This window comes from Somniosus microcephalus, chromosome 4 (genome assembly GCF_052327205.1).
Source record: "Somniosus microcephalus isolate GS21.2 chromosome 4, FLI_Smic_1.0, whole genome shotgun sequence".
Lineage (NCBI taxonomy): Eukaryota > Metazoa > Chordata > Chondrichthyes > Squaliformes > Somniosidae > Somniosus > Somniosus microcephalus.
The window spans coordinates 87,264,916-87,288,894 of record NC_140990.1 but is presented as its reverse complement, the minus strand read 5'-3'; the positions used below and the strand labels follow the sequence as shown (position 1 = coordinate 87,288,894).

The 23,979-nt window shown below is 47.5% G+C and overlaps 1 pseudogene; it reads left to right on the top strand.

The window, feature by feature from the left end:
• LOC147119447 (uncharacterized) overlaps nt 1-7,103 on the top strand; it is a 32,108-nt pseudogene extending 25,005 nt beyond the window's left edge.
• The last annotated feature ends 16,876 nt before the right edge of the window (nt 7,104-23,979 follow it).

The window sequence follows — 23,979 nt, the reverse complement described above, 5'->3', positions numbered from 1 at the left end:
TATAAAATTCTTTCAGGTCTGGAAAGACTCGATGCAGGAAGGATGTTTATGATGGCCAGGGAGTCCAGAACCAGGGGTCATAGTCTAAGGATAAGGGGTAAGCCATTTAGGACTGAAATGAGGAGGAACTTCTTCACCCAGAGAGTGGTGAACCTGTGGAATTCTCTGCCACAGAGGGCAGTGGAGGCCAGTTCATTAAATATATTCAAGAAAGAGTTGGATATATTTCTTGAGGCTAAAGGGATCAAGGGATATGGGGAGAAGGCAAGGACAGGGTACTGAATTTGGATGATCAGCCATGATCTCATTGAATGGCGGAGCAGGCTTGAGGGGCCGAATGGCCTACTCTTGCTCCTATCTTCTATGTTTCTATGTCTATGGATAGAGAACTGGTTGGCAGACAGGAAGCAAAGAGTTGGAATAAACGGCTCTTTTTCCCAGTGGCAGGCAGTGACTAGTGGGGTACCGCAGGGATCGGTGCTAGGTCCCCAGCTATTCACAATATATATAAATCATCTAGATGAGGGAACTAGATGTAATATCTCCAAGTTTGCAGACGACACAAGGCTGGGTGGGCGTGTGTGCTGTGAGGAAGATGCCAAGAAACTCCAGTATGATTTGGACAGGTTGGGTGATTGGGCAGATGCAGTATAATGTGGATAAATGCGAGGTTATCCACTTTGGTGGCAAAAACAGGAAGGCAGATTATTATCTGAATGGCAATAGATTGGGAGAAGGGGAAGTGCAACGAGACCTAGGTGTCCTTGTGCACCAGTCGCTGAAGGTAAGCATGCAGGTGCAGCAGGCGGTTAAGAAGGCAAATGGTATGTTGGCCTCTGTAGCGAGAGGGTTTGAGTACAGGAACAAGGATGTGTTGCTGCAGTTGTACAGGGCCTTGGTGAGACCACACCTTGAGTATTGTGTAACCTCTTCACGGTTCTCTAGATATATGTGAGATGTGGTCTCTGTTGTAGACAGTATTCTATAGTCCAGTAAGGAGATCACTACTACATGGCTTAATTCTAATTATCTTACTTTATAGTTTTAACGTCAGACAGTATAAGAAGATTACGGGTCAATGACCTAAATTAGACATTTGCATACATTAGAATGAATCTAGACATAATAAACATACATTCTCCATTTATATGGATTCAAAGGAGAATCTGTCCCTGTGTCCAAATTCGAGTGCACTCTTTCGTTGGCGCGCTTAAGTTGGAGCTCATGGTATGTATAATGTCTGCAAGACTTACGACTCCGAACCCCTTCGTTGAATTCTCTTCACGATCACTGAATCCCACTTTGAGTTCTGGATGCAGAGCTACTAATACGAAGGGCGGCGGCCGAGTTTGGAAGCCCGGGACGGGATGCGGCAGCCATTTGCCTCCTGAGCCCTCTTTTCAGAGCTCCTGCCCTCTTCTCTTCCAGTCGCTTCTCTTTCCCGCTCGAAAAACCCGACTCCACCCCTTCCTCCTGGGGTTTCTGCCTGGAGACTGCGCAGCCTCACTGTCTGCAACAGTTGATACTGGTGCAGAATTATGGAAAGTCTGCTCTTAGTCACATTGTGTCCTTAAAAGTTCTTGCCGTACCTTCACATGGGCAACTTTAACCCAGGGATTTATAACAATGATAATACAGTGTCTTAAGTTAAAGATTGATAACCATACTTAGCGTACATAACATTTCCAGTGGGTATTACAATTGTGTGCAGTTTTGGTCCCCTTATCTGAGGAAGGATGTTCTTGCCATGGAGAGAGTGCAGTGAAGATTCACCAGACTGATACCTGGGATGGCAGGAATGACGTATGAGGAGAGATTGGGTCGATTGAGCTTATACTCACTGGAGTTTAGAAGAATGAGAGGGGATCTCATTGAAACTTATAAAATTCTAACAGGACTAGACAGATTAGATGCCGAAAGGATGTTCCCGATGGTTGGGGAGTCCAGAACCAGGGGTCACAGTCTAAGAATAAGGGGTAAGCCATTTAGGATGAGATGAGGAGGAATTTCTTCACCCAGAGAGTGGTGAACCTGTGGAATTCTCTACCACAGAAGGCAGTGGAGGCCAATTCATTAAATATATTCAAGAAGGAGTAAGATATATTTCTTAAGGCTAAAGGGATCAAGGGATATGGGGAGAAGGCAGGGACAGGGTACTGAGTTTGGATGATCAGCCATGATCTCATTGAATGGCAGAGCAGGCTCGAGGGGCCAAATGGCCGACTCCTGCTCCTATCTTCTATGTTTCTATGTTTTTATGCTGCCAATCCATGTACATCATGTCAACCACATTGCCCTCATCAACCCTCTCTGTTACCTCATCAAAAAACTCAATCAGAATCAGAGCGGCCGGGCCCGGTAGACGTGCAGCCAGGGCCCCGGCACCAGGAAACCCAGGGTGCAGCGCCTCCCCCATCTGAGTCGCCACTTCCCGGTTTCTTCAGCCGGTTCCACCGAGTGCGACTCAGAACAAAGGACAGGAGCCAGGCTCCCAGAATGGCCCGCGGCCCCAGGGAGCATGCGCACTCTCAGCGGGGAAATCAGCGCCATGGATAGAGTGGTTTCTGGGGCGTGGGGAATTGTGGGTGCTGCGGCCGCCATTAGTCAGCGGCTGTGGGGAAGAGTTTTATTGCAGGCTGACGGAAGGTAGGTCCCTGACCGCCTGTGTAGCTCTATTTGTTGTTTCAGTTTGAGCTGTAGTGGAGATGGAGGAGAAGCTGCTGGGTTTAACCCCCAGTACTTCTGAGCCCAGGAGGGTCCAACAATTTCCAATGTGGGACTGTCAAAGGAGGTGGATTCGGAGGGAGATTAGGTTGTTGCACAGACACTGTCCCTACAATGTAAAAGAGCATTGTTTTAGGAACAAGTATTTCTGTAGAGGCTTTTAATCAAGTTTACATATACAGATTTGCTTTAATTCATTCTTGGGATGTGGGCGTCGCTCGCAAGAGCAGCGAATATTGCCAATCCCCAGTTGCCCGTTGAGAAGGTGGTGGTGAGTCACCTTCTTGAACCGCTGCAGTCCGTGTGGTGAAGGTACTCCCACAATGTTGTTAGGTAAGGAGTTCCAGGATTTTGACCCAGCAACGGTGAATATGTCTAAGTCAGGATGGTGTGTGACTTGGAGGGGAACTTGGAGATGATGGTGCTCCCATGCAACAGCTGCCCTTGTCCTTCTAGGTGGTGGAGGTTGCGGCTTTTGGATGTTCTGTCAAAGTTCTGGTCGAGTTGCAGATGTACAAAGTTCCTCTCCTTCGCCCCCTTCCCCTCCCACTCCCACCTCTCTCTCTCCTCCCATAGAGGCCAGAGTCTTGTGTAGGCCCAGACCAGGTGGCGGATTCCCTTCCCTGAGGGACATTAGTGAACCAGTTGGGTTTTTATGACAATCCGGCAGCTTTCATGGTCACTTTTTTCTAGTGCTGACCCCAAAAATGACCAGATTCATTGAGCTCAATTTCACAACCTGCCTGTTATGTTCATGAATAAATAGACATTCTTATTATGAACACAGCTAGCTTTTGCTAGTTACTTTATTGAGCCATGTGGACTTGGTACAGTATCTGTAGAGATGCAGCCTTGTGCTCCTGTGTGCAGGCTGCCATCTTGACTGTTGCCTTGTGGGTAGCCTAGCCTCATGGGTAATGTAGTCTTAATATCTATACAGCTGGGTAGTGTAGTTTTATACATACAGTTCTATACAGCTCTACTGCTCCACCTAGTGTCCACCACAGAATCACTACATCCCCCTTTCTTTGGAGGTTTAACAAAATCAATATCAATCAACTTTTAAGAAAACAATAAAGATAATATCAGTAACACTTTTGTTAGTGCTCTATAAACATAAACATTTTCAAAACAGTCAACACATTTTCAAAGCTTTACATTGTACTCAAAGATTAAGTCTATCAGGCTCTTTTACTTCATGTGTGGATTTTCTCAACACGGGTAAGTCTGATGTGTCTTCATGAGATTGTTCTGGCGGTGAATGACGAGATGCAGTTGCGGCATTGTCATCAATCTGCTCTTGTATAGATCGAGGTCTCCTTGCGATCTTTGCTTGGAGAAGGTTTCAGTGTTTCCTTCACTCTTCATGCCATAACTCTCAATGTAGTCAATGCACTCTCGAAAAACTGCTGGCAGCTGGATCCCATCATACAGCATAGTCCTCTCAGCAGCCTCGGCTAATGGAACACCAAAGATTGGCCTGAGGGAAGAAGGAGTATCCACCGGAACTGCTTCCTGCTCTGGTGCAGGCTTCTTCTTTTTCTTTTTCTCTTTCCACTGCTTAACAACATCTGCTGCGGTTATATCTTTGGACTTTTTCTCCTTGTGTTTTTCCTCTTTGTGCTTTTCTTCCTTTGGCTTCTCTTTGACCTTGAAGTCTTTTTCTTTCTTCTTGGAGAAACTAGACTTTTTGAAGACATGGATACCCTTTGGCCTTTTCATCCTTGATGGGCTCTCTGCTTCATCACCTGAGTCATCTGGTCAGCTTATGGCACAGTTTATACGGTAGACTCTCTTGACCAATTCTAAGTCTTCACAAGCTTTGTCACCCAGTAGTGAATCAAGCCTTTCAGCCACAACAGAAAACATGAGATGATGCACTTTGTCTTTGACTGTCACTTTAAGTCTGCATACACCTAAGCTATCTATTTTCTGTCCATTATAGTCCTTCAGTAGTACTGACTTTTTCTGTATTTTGGGCTTTTCTTTCATATTGTTAATGTCACTCATACTGATTAAGTTTGCTTTTGCCCCAGTGTCCAGTTTCAATGTAACTAATGCTCCATTTATCTGCAGTGGGATCATCCATTTGTCCTCTTTTACTGCATTAAGTTTATGTTCAGCATTGTCTATTTCTGAGGGCTGCACATTTTCTGTATCTTTTTTGATATCGTCACATGACACCATTCCTATAAAAAATGTCTCACTTAAATCAGTGTCCTCAATCACATTAACTCGTTGCCCTTTCGTCGTTTTTACTTTTGAAAAGCATTGTTTGGCAAAGTGATTCTTTCCATTACACTTTGTGCACATTTTTCCAAACGCTGGGCATTGTCTTAACTGGTGTTTGTAACCACAGCATTTACAATTAAAAATTTCATCCTCCGATTGCTTTTCATTTCTGTTCTGCCCACGTTTCTTCCCCTTGTAGGACACAGCACCGACAGCAGCATTATCACTCATTACATTCGCATCATTATTGATTTCACTGAAAGTCTTCGCGTGATTTCGAGCTAACTCGCTGGCTTGGCATATTTTCACTGCATTTTCCAAATTTAGTTCGGTTTCTCTCAACAGACGTTCCCTGACTTTTTTATCATGAATACCAAACACAATCTGGTCACGAATCATGGATGCTTTGAGCTCAGAGAAATTACATGTCTGTGCTTTCAGTTTCAGATCAGTTATAAAGCTAACAAAAGTCTCATTTTGTTGCTGTGTTCGAGAACAGAAGATGTATCTTTCATACGTCTCATTCTTTTTGGGAGAGCAATGTGCATCAAATTTTTTTAGCACATCTTCTAATTTTTCTCTGTTCTCCTCTGGATTAAATACAAATGTATTAAATACCTCTATCGCCTGTGGGCCTGCAACCGTAAGCAGCAACGCTATCTTCCTTGCGTCTGGCTTCGTACCGAATCCGATGGCTGCAATGTAGAGTTCGAATTGCTGTTTAAAAGTCTGCCAGTTGTAGTCGATTTTTTCTGTGAGATTCAAACGCTCTGGTGGCTTCAAATTCTCCATGTCGCTTTTCACAATTTTCAGCAGATCTTCACCACCCTGGTACCATGTTATGTTCATTAATAAATAGACATTCTTATTATGAACACAGCTAGCTTTTGCTAGTTACTTTATTGAGCCATGTGGACTTGGTACAGTATCTGTAGAGATGCAGCCTTGTGCTCCTGTGTGCAGGCTGCCATCTTGACTGTTGCCTTGTGAGTAGCCTAGCCTCATGGGTAATGTAGTCTTAATATCTATACAGCTGGGTAGTGCAGTTTTATACATACAGTTCTATACAGCTCTACTGCTCCACCTAGTGTCCACCACAGAATGACATGTTATTGATCACTACACTGCCTTTGTTTTTTTGTGGGTTCTCTCTCACGCTCCCTGTTTTATATTAATTTTACCGGGCATTAGAAGGGGAGGATTTACAGGTGGAAAACTCAAACCAAACATCACATCAAGATCTGACAGTCACTCGACACATCAGATCTGAATATCATCGGCCTCTGAACATGGAAGCAAAATGCACCGTTCACAGCGGGGAGAAACCATACACGTGTTCTGTGTGTGGACGAGGCTTCAGCCAATCCTCTGGCCTATCGACACACAAGCACAGTCACACCAGGGATAGGCCGTTCACCTGCTCTGAGTGTGGGAAGGGATTCACTAATTCATCCTACCTACTGAGACACCAGCGAGTTCACACTGATGAGAGACCTTTTAAATGCCCCCACTGTGGGAAGTGCTATAAACGTTCCTGGGATCTGATGTACCATCAACGTGTTCACACTGATGAGAGACCGTTCAGGTGCTCTCACTGCGGGACTGGGTTCAGGCGATCATCTGAGCTCACTGTACACCAGCGCACTCACACTGGGGAGAGGCCATTCACCTGCTCCCTGTGTGGGAAGGGATTCACTCGCTCATCCAGCCTGCTGAGACACCAGCGAATTCACTCTGATGAGAGACCATTTAAATGCTTGGACTGTGGGAAGTGCTATAAAAATTCCAGGGAACTGACATGCCATCAAAGTGTTCACACTGGGGAGAGGCCGTTCACCTGCTCCATGTGTGGGAAAGGATTCACTCAATCATCCACCCTGCTGAGACACCAGCGAATTCACACTGGGGAGAGGCCGTTCAGCTGCTCCGTGTGTGGGAAAGGATTCGCTCAATCATCCACCCTGCTGACACACCAGCGTATTCACACTGGGAAGTGGCCGTTCACCTGCTCTGTGTGTGGGAAGGGATTCACTCAGTCATCCCACCTGCTGAGACACCAGCGAGTTCACACTGGGGCGAGGCCGTTCACCTGCTGTGTGTGTGGGAAGGAATTCACTCAGTCATCCCACCTGCTGAGACACCAGTGAGTTCACACTGGGGAGAGGCGGTTCACCTGCTCCGTGTGTGGGAAGGGCTAACAAGGGAAATTAGGGATAACATAAGATCCAAAGAGAGGACATATAAATTGGCCAAAAAAGCAGCAAACCTGAGGATTGGGAGCAGTTTAGGATTCAGCAAAGGAGGACAAAGGGATTAATTAAGAGAGGGAAAATAGATTATGAAAGTAAGCTTGCAGGGAACATAAAATCTGACTGTAAAAGCTTTTATAGATATGTGAAGAGAAAAAGATTGGTGAAGTCAAGCGTAGGTCCCTTACAGTCAGAATCAGGGGAATTTATAATGGGGAACAAAGAAATGACAGACCAATTAAATACATATTTTGGTTCTGTCTTCACAAAGGAGGACACAAATAACCTCCCAGAGATGTCGGGGAACATAGGGACTAATGAGAGGGAGGAACTGAAAGAAATCAGTATTTGTCAGGAAATGGTGTTGGGGAAGTTGACAGGATTGAAGGCCGATAAATCCCCAGGGCCTGATAATCTACATCCTAGGGTACTTAAGGAAGTGGCCCTGGAGATAGTAGATGCATTGCTGGTCATCTTCCAGAACTCGATAGACTCTGGAACAGTACCCATGTATTGGAGGGTAGCTAATGTTACCCCACTATTCAAAAAAGGTGGTAGAGAAAAAGCGGGGAATTATAGACCGGTAAGCCTGACATCGGTAGTGGGGAAAATGCTAGAGTCCATTATAAAAGATGCAATAGCAGAGCACTTGGAAAGCAGTGACAGGATCGGACAAAGTCAACATGGATTTACAAAAGGTAAATCATGCTTGACTAATCTACTGGAATTTTTTGAGGATGTAACTGGTAAAATAGATAAGGGAGAACCAGTGGATGTGGTGTATTTGGACTTTCAGAAGGCTTTCGATAAGGTCCCGCATAAGAGATTAGCGTGCAAAATTAAGGCACATGGGATTGGGGGCAAGGTATTGACTTGGATAGAGAACTGGTTGGCAGATAGAAAGCAAAGAGTTGGAATAAACGGGTCGTTTTCCGAGTGGCAGGCAGTGACTAGTGGGGTACTGGAAGGATCGGTCCTAGGACCCCAGCTGTTCACAATATATATTAATGATCTAGACAAGGGAATTGGATGTAATATCTCCGAATTTGCAGACGACACAAAGCTGGGTGGGAGGGTATGCTGTGAAACTCCAGTACGATTTGGACAGGTTGGGTAATTGGGCAGAACCATGGCAAATGCACTATAATGTGGATAAATGTGAGGTTATCCACTTTGGTGGCAAAAACAGGAAGGCAGATTATTATTTGAATGGCAATAGATTGGGAGAAGGGGAAGTGCAAAGAGACCTGGGTGTTCTTGTGCACCAGTCGCTGAAGGTAAGCATGCAGGTGCAGCAGGCGGTTAAGAAGGCAAATGGTATGTTGGCCTTCGTAGCAAGAGGGTTCGAGTACAAGAACAAGGATGTCTTGCTGCAGTTGTACAGGGCCTTGGTGAGACCACACCTTGAGTATTGTGTGCAGTTTTGGTTGCCTTATCTGAGGAAGGATGTTCTTGCCATGGAAGGAGTGCAGCGAAGATTCACCAGGCTGATACCTGGGATGGCAGGAATGACGAATGACGCATTACCGGCACCCGGCTACCGACCATAGAGCACATATACCAGAAACACTGTTTACGGAGGTCACGGACCATCATTAAAGACCCTACCCACCCCAGCCACAGTCTGTTCGCCCTCCTGCCATCTGGGAGACGCTACAGATGCATTCGCACCCGAACGACCAGATTTAGGAACAGCTTCTTTCCCAGGGCTGTCATCCTACTGAACTCCACAAATAAATTCTAAAGCCTGCACATCTGCCAATGCACTTTACTATGTTTATGTTAAATGTATTACAAGCCAAATGAATGTTGAATGTTTAAATGTCTTAATCTAAATGTACACTCTCGGGAGCCGCAAGCCTACATTTCGTTGCACTGCACTTGTGCACTAACAATGACAATAAAGTTGATTATGATTATTATTATTATTGTAGATTGTGTCGATTGGGCTTATACTCACTGGAGTTTAGAAGATTGAGAGGGGATCTCATCGAAACCTATAAAATTCTGTCAGGCCTGGACAGACTAGATGCAGGAAGGCTGTTCCCGATGGTGGGGGAGTCCAGAACCAGGGGTCACAGTCTAAAGATAAGGGGTAAGCCATTTAGGACTGAGATGAGGAGGAATTTCTTCACCCCAGAGAGTGGTGAACCTGTGGAATTCTCTGCCACAGAGGGCGGTGGAGGTCAGTTCATTAAATATATTCAAGAAGGAGTTGGATATATTTCTTAAGGCTAAAGGGATCAAGGGATATGGGGAGAAAGCAGGGACAGGGTACTGAATTTGGATGATCAGCCATGATCTTGTTTATTGGCGGAGCAGGCTCGAGGGGGCGAATGGCCTACTCCTGCTCCTATCTTCTATGTTTCCCTCAGTCATCCAACCTGCTGACACACCAGCAAGTTCACAAGTGACCGCAGGGGTTGGATTTTGCTGTTATTGCTGCTGTTAATCACATCCAGGACTGAACCATGTTCATTCTGACAGTTGGGGTTTGTTTCTGCTGATGTTAATAACTCCTGTAACTGAGCTGGAATTTAATATTCTGGTTACATGCCAAATAAATCAGCTTTGTTTTCAACACATTGTTGCAGATTTTCTTCTTTCCCACCTGAGTGTTCAGCATCACCTGGCTGGAGCTCAGAAAGGACAATCTGGGGGAGGATCGTACGGCGGGAACAGAACTTCAGCCTGGACACAGTCCTTCAGGGCCACACTGAGAGGGGCAAACGGCACTTTGGTCTTTCTCATCTCTCTTCACTGACAGCAAAGGCTCCGTGCGGGTTAATCTCGAGGTGTGTGAGAAATGTGTCCCAGCCGCTCTCTGCCATGGTTCAGAGCTCCTAGGCATGGAATAGGAGGCTCCTTTAGGAATGTACCCCAGTGCTTTTTTTTAATGGCCTTATTAACCTGTGTCGCTACTTTTAGTGATTTGTGTATCTGTATCCTGGATCCCTCTGCTCCTCCAGCCCATTTAGACTCTTAGGGGGAAAATTCAGTGGCGCCCCCTTTGGGTCGCTAACGTCGCCAGGGCTAATTTTAGCCCCCCGAAAAAGTTAGTGCCCCTGTGGATTAAATTCAGTGGTAGCACCCCAGGCAGGAGGCGGGGTGCTACTGGAAGCATTCCCCTCCCTCTTGAGGCGCCACCAGTGAATTCCGCGGCACTTCATGCGCCACAGCCGTCGGCACATAGCACCGCGTCATAGCAGACCTCTCTCCCTGATTAAAGGGGAGGGGCCTAGCACTGCACACACTGGGGCCCTGCTGGACCACCGGGGAGCGGGGTGTCGGATCAAGAGGAGCGCCGGGCTGAGCGATCGCGGCCGACAGCCCGAAGAACGGGAAGGGGGCAGGTGCTGGCAGTCGGTCAAAATAAAAAGTTGCCGCCCGACACCTGCCCTTTAAGTGGCATCGCCGTGGCTGCAGGAATGACCCCTGACCCTGTCGGATATATCGTCCGGCGATAGGTCAGGGGTCGCAACCCAAGGTTGCAGCCGGGGTGCTGCGCATGGTGATGACATCATTGCCGGCGGTGCAGTGCCACGGGGAGTTATCGGCTACCGCCGCCGCTAACCTCCCGCTGAATATCGCAGGGGGCGCAAAGCAACCCAATTTCTCCCCCTTGTTGTCCAAGTAGTGAGTGGCCTCCTTATTCTTCCCACCAAAACACACCACCTCACACTGATCTATAGTGACATTCATTTGCCAATTACACGCCCATTCTGAAATTTATTAATGTCTTCTTGCATTTTGTCTTCCTCAGTATTAACTCTACCTCCCAATTTGGTGTCATCGACAAACTTTGAAATGGTACTTCTGATTCCCGAGTCCAAATCATTTATGAACAACAGTGATCCCAGCACCGATCCCTGTGGAACACCACGTCCCACCTTTTGCCAGTCTCAGTAGCTACTCCCAACCTCTACTCTCTGTTCTGTAACCAGCTTGCTATCCATAAACATTTTGTAAGATCGACAAGATGACCCAGGTCAGGCCGTGTGGAGTGAAGGGCCAGGCAACAGAATGGATGGAAAGCTGGCTACAAAATAGAAATCAGAGGGTTGGAGTTAAGGGAAGTTTGTTGCGATCTTTCCATCCATTCTGCTGCCTGACCTTTGACTCCACACGGCCTGACCGTGGTCATCTTGTAGACCGTACATACTGCAGACACAGTGCACCAGTGGTGGAGGGGGTGGATATTGAGTCCTGTGGCAGGGGCGCTGATGAAGTGGATTTCTCTGTGAGTTTTGAGGCATCGCTAGTGGCGTTTTTCACCTCTTTCCTGCTTTTAAAATAAAAATCTTGTCAGTTTATTAAAGCCATTATAAGCCTTTCCAGTAAGTCAACACAATAAAATGAGGTCCCAGAATGACAGGCCTGAACTCGAGTTAGAAATCAGTTAGAAAACATTTAGTAATTAAACCAGACTGGGTGGGGCCTGAGGTGTCAGTAACGGAAAAGTGGTGGCCAGCGTACTTCACACCAGGGCTGACGACTTGGGTTTCTGTATAATTTATTGATTAATTTAGTTTATTGCCCAATCTCAAGCAGACTGACGGGTCATCTTACCGTCCGGCAGAGGCGAGGTTCCCCAGTGGAGGGCTCTCTACACGGGGGTCATTCCCTGCACCATTGGGGATCTGGGGTGGAGACTGTTGCAGGGAGCTGTCGCGTGGTCTTGTCCCTGCCCGGGTGGCCCTGGAGAGGGAGCAGGTGGTGTCCACCGGTTCACTTGATACCTTCCTCGACCGGTGGGCACGGAAGGTATCAAGAGGCGATAATCGATCCTCACAATCACATTGTGATGTAATTATTAATTGGGGTGTGGAGATGCCGGTGTTGGGACTGGGGTGGACAAATGTAAGAAGTCACACAGCACCAGGTTATAGTCCAACAGTTTTATTTGAAATCACAAGCTTTCGGAGCGCTGCTCCTTTGAAGTGGAGAGATGCCTATAGACACAGATTATATAGTCAGAGAATAATGCCAGATGATTACAGGTAATCTTTCTAACTGTCTTTCTAACTCTAATTATTAATTGTGTGTGTGTCACAAATACACTTCTTCTATTTTAATACAAAATCTCGACTAGACATGTTAAACTACTAGTTATTTAATCAGGGCTGCAGCTGCTGAAAGGTTGACTGTACTGAGGTTTGTGGCCAGAGCTGACAGACGTGTTGTTCTGAAGTCTGATGTCTCACACCTGAAGAGTCTGTTTATGTCGTGTTGTAATGACCTTTTTCTGTTGCTTGGTGTCAGAAATAGAAATCAAAGGGAGATCATGCCCCACTCTGTTAATCAACTCTTTGACACATTTCCATGCATTTTCTTTCTTAATTTACAAAGATCACAAATCCATTAGTGAACAATAGATTGCCAGTCTGCCACTTCTAAGTGAGGCTTGAAAGGATTCACTGTGAAGCTACACCTGCCCATCTCTCTGTGTCACTGTGTTTGGATTGTGTTAGACAACAGTCCTAATATCTCGCCTACATCCATTACAATTTTTGAAATGTTAGATTGTACTTGGAAGAAGTTGAGTTTGAATCTGACAATTCTGAAATTGGGAGCTGTTAATGATTTCTGTTTTTCACATAACTATATAGTGATGTGATCAGTCAAAGCAAATTAAAAGATGCTGCTATTTACTGAACACAACTGAATAATTCTACAAGGATGCTATCGCAGTCTTCCTTAATATTAACAACATCCCCCAATTTAGTGTCATCTGCAAATTTTGAAATTGTACTTCTGATTCCCAAGTCCAAATCATTCTTATAAATGGTGAACAACAGTGGTCTCAGCACCGATCCCCGTGGAACACCACTTCCCACCTTCCGCCCGTCTGAGTAAATACCTTTAACTCATACCGTTACTATAACTGGACTTGTCTCCATTCCCGTGCCGAGGGATTGCTGTACCAGACGGGAGGGGCAACATTTGGGGACTCTCGATTCTCCACCAATTCCCATTCCCCTTCTTTCTGGTGGATAATGGAGGTGCCACTGTGTGTAATGTGCAAGTCAGTAAGAATTGTCAGCGAGGATTAATTAGCACTTTCTAATTGGAGATGTTCATCAGCAGAACCTTTCAGACACTGAATTGTAGATTTTGTACCAAAGATTAATATACGATTGAAGTAAAAGTTAATAATTTTATTTTAAAATAATTCAGGGACTCTCATCAGAAATTAAGGGGAAAGATCAAACAGCAGTTCTTAAACAAACACTGCAGCCCCAACAAGTCAATCAGCTATATATCCAGAATATTAAACTCCATCACAGTTATAGGGGTTATTAATATCAGCAGAAACAAACCCCAAGTGTCAGAATGAACATGGTTCAGTCCTGGATGTGATTACATAGAAACATAGACGATAGGAGCAGGAGTAGGCCATTCGGGCCCTCGAGCCTGCTCCACCATTTAATGAGATCATGGCTGATCATTCAAACTCTGTACCCTGTCCCTGCTTTCTCTCCACATACTCCTTGACCCCTTTAGCCTCAAGAAATATATCCAACTCCTTCTTGAATATATTTAATGAATTGGCCTCAACTGCCCTGTGTGACAGAGAATTCCACAGGTTCACCACTCTCTGGGTGAAGAAATCCCTCCTCATTTCTGTCCTAAATGGCCTACCCCTTATCCTTAGACTGTGACCCCTGGTTCTGGACTCCCCCGCCATCGGGAACATCCTTCCTGCATCTAGTCTGTCCAGTCCTGTTAGAATTTTATAACTTTCAGTGAAATCCCTCTCATTCTTCTAAACTCTAGCGAATATAAGCCCAATCAACCAATCTCTCCTCATACGTCATTCATGCCATCCCAGGTATCAGTCTGGTGAATCTTCGCTGCACTCCCTCCATGGCAAGAACATCCTTCCTCAGATAAGGTGACCAAAACTGCACACAATACTCAAGGTGTGGTCTCACCAAGGCCCTGTACAACTGCAGCAAGACATCCTTGCTCCTGTACTCGAATCCTCTCGCTATGAAGGCCAACATACCATTTGCCTTCTTAACCACCTGCTGCACCTGCATGCTTACCTTCAGCGACTGGTGCTCAAGGACACCCAGGTCTCGTTGCACTTCCCCTTCTCCCAATCTATTGCCATTCAGATAATAATCTGCCTTCCTGTTTTTGCCACCAAAGTGGATAACCTCGCATTTATCCACATTATACTGCATCTGCCATATCACCCAACCTGTCCAAATTATACTGGAGTTTCTCGACATCGTCCTCACAGCACACACGCCCATCCAGCTTTGTGTCGTCTGCAAACTTGGAGATATTACATCTAGTTCCCTCGTCTAGATCATTAATATATATTGTGAATAGCTGGGGTCCTAGCACCGATCCCTGCGGTACCCCACTAGTCACTGCCTGCCACTCGGAAAAAGAACCGTTTATTCCAACTCTTTGCTTCCTGTCTGCCAACCAGTTCTCTATCCAAGTCAGTACCTTACCCCCAATCCCATGTGCTTTAACTTTACATGCTAATCTCTTATGCGGGACCTTATCGAAAGCCTTCTGAAAGTCCAAATACACAACATCCACTGGTTCTCCCTTATCTATTCTACCAGTTACATCCTCAAAAAATTCCAGTAGATTAGACAAGCACGATTTACCTTTTGTAAATCCATGTTGACTTTTTCCGATCCTGTCACTGTTTTCCAAGTGCTCTGCTATTACATCTTTTATAATGGACTCTAGCATTTTCCCCACTACTGATGTCAGGCTTACCGGTCTGTAATTCCCCGTTTTCTCTCTACCACCTTTTTTGAATAGTGGGGTTATATTAGCTACCCTCCAATCCATGGGAACTGTTCCAGAGTCTATCGAATTTTGGAAGATGACCAGCAATGCATCTACTATTTCTAGGGCCACTTCCTTAAGTACCCTAGGATGTAGATTATCATGCCCTGGGGATTTATCAGCCTTCAATCCCGTCAATTTCCATAACACCATTTCCCTACAAACACTGATTTCATTCAGTTCCTCCCTCTCTATCCCCGACATCTCTGGGAGGTTATTTGTGTCCTCCTTTGTGAAGACAGAACTAAAGTATGTATTTACGTAGGTCTGCCATTTCTTTGTTCCCCATTATAAATTCCCCTGATTCTGACTGCAAGGGACCTACGTTTGACTTCACCAAACCTTTTCTCTTCACATATCTATAGAAGCTTTTACAGTCAGTTTTTATGTTCCCTGAAAGATTTCTCTCATACTCTATTTTTCCCCTCTTAATTAATCCCTTTGTCCTCCTTTGCTGAATCCTAAACTGTTCCTGTAATGAAATCTGTTTGTCTTGCCTGTATCCGTTTTGCACTCATGTATATTACCCTCCCCCACACGGTGTATAGTTTCACTTCCTCTTTCCTGACTAACCTGGAAGGTTCCAGGTCTTGGCTCTTGGCTCCGCCCCTGACTTCTCTTACTTAAAGATCTCAGGATCTGTATGACTCATTCCTGTGAGCCAGTCGGTGTGTTGAGATGTTAGCTCTGATCTTAGTGATTAAAAGCCAACTTGTTAAAGTCTATAACTTCTAGTTTTGTGGTTATTGAAGGCACATCAATTTTAATCACTTAAGAATACTAGGATGGATCGACTCCTAAAACCAGAGCGTCTGGACTTGGATCCACATTCTGCTGAAGCATCAAATCAATTTGGACACTGGCTCAAATGCTTCGAACTCTTCGCGAGGGCCTCATCCGCTAGCGAGGTAGATAAATTGAGTCTACTGACTACTCGCGTTAGTCATCGGATTTATTCGTTCATCCGGGACACCACCTCTTACGCGGAGGCCATCACTATCCTGAAGGCCCAATACCAGAGGCCAGTAAACGAAGTGTACGCCAGACATCTGCTGGCTACACGCAGGCAGCGACCTGAGGAATCAATGGACGATTTCTTACAAGGCCGAAAGGACTTGGTCCGGGACTGTAACTGCAAGGCCGTGACGGCCAACGTGTACTCTGACGAATTGGTCCGCGATTCCTTCATCACGGGCCTCAAATCGAATTATATCCGGCAGAGACTGCTGGAGAAGGAGGTCCTGGACTTTAAAAAGGCAGTGGCCACTGCGCGATCGTTGGACATGGCCCAGAAAAACTCTGACTCTTATTCTTCCGGCCATGCGGCCCTCACCGCCTCGTGCGCGCCGAGCGGGCTGCCATCTTGGAATCAGCCATCTTCCCCATCCAGGTCTCAGACCAGCACTGCACCGCCGGAGTCCCCACACAGAAGTTCACCCAGGAGTCCTACTACAGCGGCAATGTCTCGAGGCCCGAAATGCTACTTCTGCGGCCAGGCCAAGCACCCCAGACAACGATGCCCAGCGAAGGACGCTACATGCTTCAAATGTAAGAAAAAGGGGCATTTTAGCAAAGTCTGCAGGGGGAATCCGATTTCCAACTCGGTCACCGCCTCGTGCGTGCCGTGCGGGCCGCCATCTTGGGATCCGCCATCTTTTCCCGACTCAACGGCCGCCCAGGGCCCAACAGTGGCTTCGATCATGGTGGATCAATCCAGGCCACACCCGTTGACAAAATCTATGATGGACATACAGGTAAATGGGCATTTAACGAAATGTTTAATTGACTGTGGGAGTACCGAGAGTTTTATCCACCCTAGCCTGGTACGGCGGCACTCATTAACGGTAACCCCTACATGGAGCAGAATTGCTATGGCTGCTAAGCCCCACACTTCGGACATTTTGGGCTACTGTGTGGTAACACTGACTGTAAAAGGCACGGACTACGAGGATTTTAAACTCCTCGTGATGCCAGAACTCTGTGTTAATGTAATCTTGGGCCTGGACTTCCAGTGCCACCACGAAAGTGTTACGCTAGCATATGGCGGGTCCCAGCCGCCACTCACAGTCTGTGGCCTATCAACCTTAAAAATCAGCCCGCCCTCTTTATTTGCTAATCTCGCTCCGAACTGTAGGCCTATAGCGACCAAAAGTAGATGGTACAGTCTGGAAGACAGACACTTTATCAAGGCGGAAGTGGACAGACTCCTGCGGGAAGGCATTATTGAATGCAGTACCAGTCCGTGGCGTGCCCAAGTAGTCATAGTTAAAAATAGCGAAAAGAAACGGATGGTAATTGACTACAGCCAGACTGTTAATATTTATACCCAGCTGGACGCCTACCCTTTACCCCGCATATCAGAAATGGTCAACCAGATTGCGCAATACCGAGTCTTCTCGACTATCGACCTCAAATCCGCGTATCACCAGCTCCCCATTAGAACGGAGGACCGCCCATACACCGCCTTTGAGGCGAACGGACGCCTCTACCATTTTCTCAGAGTGCCCTTCGGGGTAACAAATGGGGTCTCGGTCTTCCAACGTGAGATGGACCACATGGTTGACGAGAATAAACTACAAGCTACCTACCCCTATCTGGACAATGTCACTATCTGCGGGCACAACCAGCAAGACCACGATCTAAATCTTGCGAGATTTTTAAAAACTGCCCTAAAGCTGAATCTAACCTACAACGAAGACAAATGTGTCTTCAACACAACCCGTCTCTGTATCCTCGGCTGTGTGGTGGAAGATGGGTTAATTGGACCGGACCCTGACCGATTACGCCCCCTAAAGGAACTGCCCCTGCCACACAATCCCAAAGCTTTAAAAAGGTGCCTGGGATTTTTTTCGTATTATGCCCAATGGGTGCCCAATTACTCTGATAAGGCCCGACCCCTCATTAAATCGACGTCCTTCCCACTATCAGCTGAAGCTCGGGAGGCTTTCACCAGTATTAAACAGGACATTGAAAGGGCTGCAGTGTGTGCAGTGGACGAAAGCATTCCCTTTCAAGTCGAAAGCGATGCGTCAGACTTTGCCTTAGCTGCGACCCTCAATCAGGCTGGGAGACCTGTGGCCATCTTCTCCCGAACCCTTCAGGGACCTGAAATCAGGCACTCTTCTGTCGAGAAGGAGGCACAGGCTATAGTGGAGGCAGTGCGGCACTGGAGACACTACCTAGCCGGCAAACGTTTCACCCTGCTCACCGACCAGCGGTCGGTGGCTTTCATGTTTAATAACAAACAAAGGGGGAAAATCAAGAATGACAAAATACTCAGGTGGAGGATTGAACTATCCACGTTCGACTATGATATTATGTACAGGCCGGGAGCCCTTAACGAACCCCCAGATGCCCTATCGCGGGGAATGTGTGCCAGCATTCATACGGACAAATTACAGGGTCTCCACAACGACCTCTGTCACCCAGGGGTCACCCGACTATACCATTTTATAAAGTCCCGCAATCTGCCCCACTCCATCGAGGAGGTCAGGGCAATGACCAGAGCCTGCCGCATCTGTGCGGAATGCAAGCCTCGTTTCTACAGGCCTGACCGTGCACACCTTATCAAAGCCACACGGCCATTCGAGCGCCTAAGTCTGGACTTCAAGGGACCCCTTCCCTCTGCCGACCGTAACGTATACTTCTTCAATATCTTCGATGAATATTCCCGCTTCCCCTTCGCCATTCCCTGCCCAGACATGACCAGTGCCACGGTCATCAAGTGTCTCTGTAATCTATTCTGCATGTTTGGCATGCTGAACTACATACACAGCGATAGGAGGACGTCATTTATGAGTGACGAACTGCGCCAGTTCTTGCTCTCAAAGGGGATAGCCACTAGCAGAACCACTAGCTACAACCCCCGGGGTAATGGGCAAGTGGAAAGGGAGAATGCTACTGTTTGGAAGGCTGTCACGTTAGCCTTAAAGTCAAAAGGCCTTCCGACCTCCCGCTGGCAGGAAGTCCTCCCAGACGTGCTCCACTCCATAAGGTCTCTGTTATGTACAGCCACTAACGCTACCCCTCACAAAAAGATGTTCGTTTTCCCCCGGAAATCCACCTCGGGCATATCTCTACCCGCGTGGCTGACGTCTCCGGGGACAGTACTATTGCGGAAGCACGTGAGAGGCCATAAAACGGACCCCCTTGTGGAAAAGGTACAGCTCCTCCATGCAAACCCTCAGTACGCCTATATCGAATACTCTGACGGGCGAGAGGACACTGTTTCCATAAAAGACCTCGCTCCCTCGGGGAGCGGAGAGAACGATGAGAGACTACCCGAGGAAGACCTACACCAAAAAGAGACAGGACGCCCAGAGGTATCAATACCCAACTTTAACCTGGAGGACACTGCAGATAACCTGGAAGACACTGCGGAGGCCCGGACAGCGGAGGAACCAGAATCCACTCCCCTAGAGGCACCCCAACCGGCTTTGCGCCAATCACTGAGAACCGCAAAACCTCCTGACAGACTCACTTATACCAACTTTTAAGAAACATCACCCCGATGGACTAAATCTAAAGAAGGGGTGAATGTAATGAAATCTGTTTGTCTTGCCTGTATCCGTTTTGCACTCATGTATATTACCCTCCCCCACACGGTGTATAGTTTCACTTCCTCTTTCCTGACTAACCTGGAAGGTTCCAGGTCTTGGCTCTTGGCTCCGCCCCTGACTTCTCTTACTTAAAGATCTCAGGATCTGTATGACTCATTCCTGTGAGCCAGTCGGTGTGTTGAGATGTTAGCTCTGATCTTAGTGATTAAAAGCCAACTTGTTAAAGTCTATAACTTCTAGTTTTGTGGTTATTGAAGGCACATCAATTTTAATCACTTAAGAATACTAGGATGGATCGACTCCTAAAACCAGAGCGTCTGGACTTGGATCCACATTCTGCTGAAGCATCAAATCAATTTGGACACTGGCTCAAATGCTTCGAACTCTTCGCGAGGGCCTCATCCGCTAGCGAGGTAGATAAATTGAGTCTACTGACTACTCGCGTTAGTCATCGGATTTATTCGTTCATCCGGGACACCACCTCTTACGCGGAGGCCATCACTATCCTGAAGGCCCAATACCAGAGGCCAGTAAACGAAGTGTACGCCAGACATCTGCTGGCTACACGCAGGCAGCGACCTGAGGAATCAATGGACGATTTCTTACAAGGCCGAAAGGACTTGGTCCGGGACTGTAACTGCAAGGCCGTGACGGCCAACGTGTACTCTGACGAATTGGTCCGCGATTCCTTCATCACGGGCCTCAAATCGAATTATATCCGGCAGAGACTGCTGGAGAAGGAGGTCCTGGACTTTAAAAAGGCAGTGGCCACTGCGCGATCGTTGGACGTGGCCCAGAAAAACTCTGACTCTTATTCTTCCGGCCATGCGGCCCTCACCGCCTCGTGCGCGCCGAGCGGGCTGCCATCTTGGAATCAGCCATCTTCCCCATCCAGGTCTCAGACCAGCACTGCACCGCCGGAGTCCCCACACAGAAGTTCACCCAGGAGTCCTACTACAGCGGCAATGTCTCGAGGCCCGAAATGCTACTTCTGCGGCCAGGCCAAGCACCCCAGACAACGATGCCCAGCGAAGGACGCTACATGCTTCAAATGTAAGAAAAAGGGGCATTTTAGCAAAGTCTGCAGGGGGAATCCGATTTCCAACTCAGTCACCGCCTCGTGCGTGCCGTGCGGGCCGCCATCTTGGGATCCGCCATCTTTTCCCGACTCAACGGCCGCCCAGGGCCCAACAGTGGCTTCGATCATGGTGGATCAATCCAGGCCACACCCGTTGACAAAATCTATGATGGACATACAGGTAAACGGGCATTTAACGAAATGTTTAATTGACTGTGGGAGTACCGAGAGTTTTATCCACCCTAGCCTGGTACGGCAGCACTCATTAACGGTAACCCCTACATGGAGCAGAATTGCTATGGCTGCTAAGCCCCACACTTCGGACATTTTGGGCTACTGTGTGGTAACACTGACTGTAAAAGGCACGGACTACGAGGATTTTAAACTCCTCGTGATGCCAGAACTCTGTGTTAATGTAATCTTGGGCCTGGACTTCCAGTGCCACCACGAAAGTGTTACGCTAGCATATGGCGGGTCCCAGCCGCCACTCACAGTCTGTGGCCTATCAACCTTAAAAATCAGCCCGCCCTCTTTATTTGCTAATCTCGCTCCGAACTGTAGGCCCATAGCGACCAAAAGTAGATGGTACAGTCTGGAAGACAGACACTTTATCAAGGCGGAAGTGGACAGACTCCTGCGGGAAGGCATTATTGAATGCAGTACCAGTCCGTGGCGTGCCCAAGTAGTCATAGTTAAAAATAGCGAAAAGAAACGGATGGTAATTGACTACAGCCAGACTGTTAATATTTATACCCAGCTGGACGCCTACCCTTTACCCCGCATATCAGAAATGGTCAACCAGATTGCGCAATACCGAGTCTTCTCGACTATCGACCTCAAATCCGCGTATCACCAGCTCCCCATTAGAACGGAGGACCGCCCATACACCGCCTTTGAGGCGAACGGACGCCTCTACCATTTTCTCAGAGTGCCCTTCGGGGTAACAAATGGGGTCTCGGTCTTCCAACGTGAGATGGACCACATGGTTGACGAGAATAAACTACAAGCTACCTACCCCTATCTGGACAATGTCACTATCTGCGGGCACAACCAGCAAGACCACGATCTAAATCTTGCGAGATTTTTAAAAACTGCCCTAAAGCTGAATCTAACCTACAACGAAGACAAATGTGTCTTCAACACAACCCGTCTCTGTATCCTCGGCTGTGTGGTGGAAGATGGGTTAATTGGACCGGACCCTGACCGATTACGCCCCCTAAAGGAACTGCCCCTGCCACACAATCCCAAAGCTTTAAAAAGGTGCCTGGGATTTTTTTCGTATTATGCCCAATGGGTGCCCAATTACTCTGATAAGGCCCGACCCCTCATTAAATCGACGTCCTTCCCACTATCAGCTGAAGCTCGGGAGGCTTTCACCAGTATTAAACAGGACATTGAAAGGGCTGCAGTGTGTGCAGTGGACGAAAGCATTCCCTTTCAAGTCGAAAGCGATGCGTCAGACTTTGCCTTAGCTGCGACCCTCAATCAGGCTGGGAGACCTGTGGCCTTCTTCTCCCGAACCCTTCAGGGACCTGAAATCAGGCACTCTTCTGTCGAGAAGGAGGCACAGGCTATAGTGGAGGCAGTGCGGCACTGGAGACACTACCTAGCCGGCAAACGTTTCACCCTGCTCACCGACCAGCGGTCGGTGGCTTTCATGTTTAATAACAAACAAAGGGGGAAAATCAAGAATGACAAAATACTCAGGTGGAGGATTGAACTATCCACGTTCGACTATGATATTATGTACAGGCCGGGAGCCCTTAACGAACCCCCAGATGCCCTATCGCGGGGAATGTGTGCCAGCATTCATACGGACAAATTACAGGGTCTCCACAACGACCTCTGTCACCCAGGGGTCACCCGACTATACCATTTTATAAAGTCCCGCAATCTGCCCCACTCCATCGAGGAGGTCAGGGCAATGACCAGAGCCTGCCGCATCTGTGCGGAATGCAAGCCTCGTTTCTACAGGCCTGACCGTGCACACCTTATCAAAGCCACACGGCCATTCGAGCGCCTAAGTCTGGACTTCAAGGGACCCCTTCCCTCTGCCGACCGTAACGTATACTTCTTCAATATCTTCGATGAATATTCCCGCTTCCCCTTCGCCATTCCCTGCCCAGACATGACCAGTGCCACGGTCATCAAGTGTCTCTGTAATCTATTCTGCATGTTTGGCATGCCGAACTACATACACAGCGATAGGAGGACGTCATTTATGAGTGACGAACTGCGCCAGTTCTTGCTCTCAAAGGGGATAGCCACTAGCAGAACCACTAGCTACAACCCCCGGGGTAATGGGCAAGTGGAAAGGGAGAATGCTACTGTTTGGAAGGCTGTCACGTTAGCCTTAAAGTCAAAAGGCCTTCCGACCTCCCGCTGGCAGGAAGTCCTCCCAGACGTGCTCCACTCCATAAGGTCTCTGTTATGTACAGCCACTAACGCTACCCCTCACGAAAAGATGTTCGTTTTCCCCCGGAAATCCACCTCGGGCATATCTCTACCCGCGTGGTTGACGTCTCCGGGGACAGTACTATTGCGGAAGCACGTGAGAGGCCATAAAACGGACCCCCTTGTGGAAAAGGTACAGCTCCTCCATGCAAACCCTCAGTACGCCTATATCGAATACTCTGACGGGCGAGAGGACACTGTTTCCATAAAAGACCTCGCTCCCTCGGGGAGCGGAGAGAACGATGAGAGACTACCCGAGGAAGACCTACACCAAAAAGAGACAGGACGCCCAGAGGTATCAATACCCAACTTTAACCTGGAGGACACTGCAGATAACCTGGAAGACACTGCGGAGGCCCGGACAGCGGAGGAACCAGAATCCACTCCCCTAGAGGCACCCCAACCGGCTTTGCGCCAATCACTGAGAACCGCAAAACCTCCTGACAGACTCACTTATACCAACTTTTAAGAAACATCACCCCGATGGACTAAATCTAAAGAAGGGGTGAATGTAATGAAATCTGTTTGTCTTGCCTGTATCCGTTTTGCACTCATGTATATTACCCTCCCCCACACGGTGTATAGTTTCACTTCCTCTTTCCTGACTAACCTGGAAGGTTCCAGGTCTTGGCTCTTGGCTCTGCCCCTGACTTCTCTTACTTAAAGATCTCAGGATCTGTATGACTCATTCCTGTGAGCCAGTCGGTGTGTTGAGATGTTAGCTCTGATCTTAGTGATTAAAAGCCAACTTGTTAAAGTCTATAACTTCTAGTTTTGTGGTTATTGAAGGCACATCAGTTCCCAATCCTCAGGTTTGCTGGCCAATTTATATGTCCTCTCCTTGGATCTTGTGCTATCCCTAATT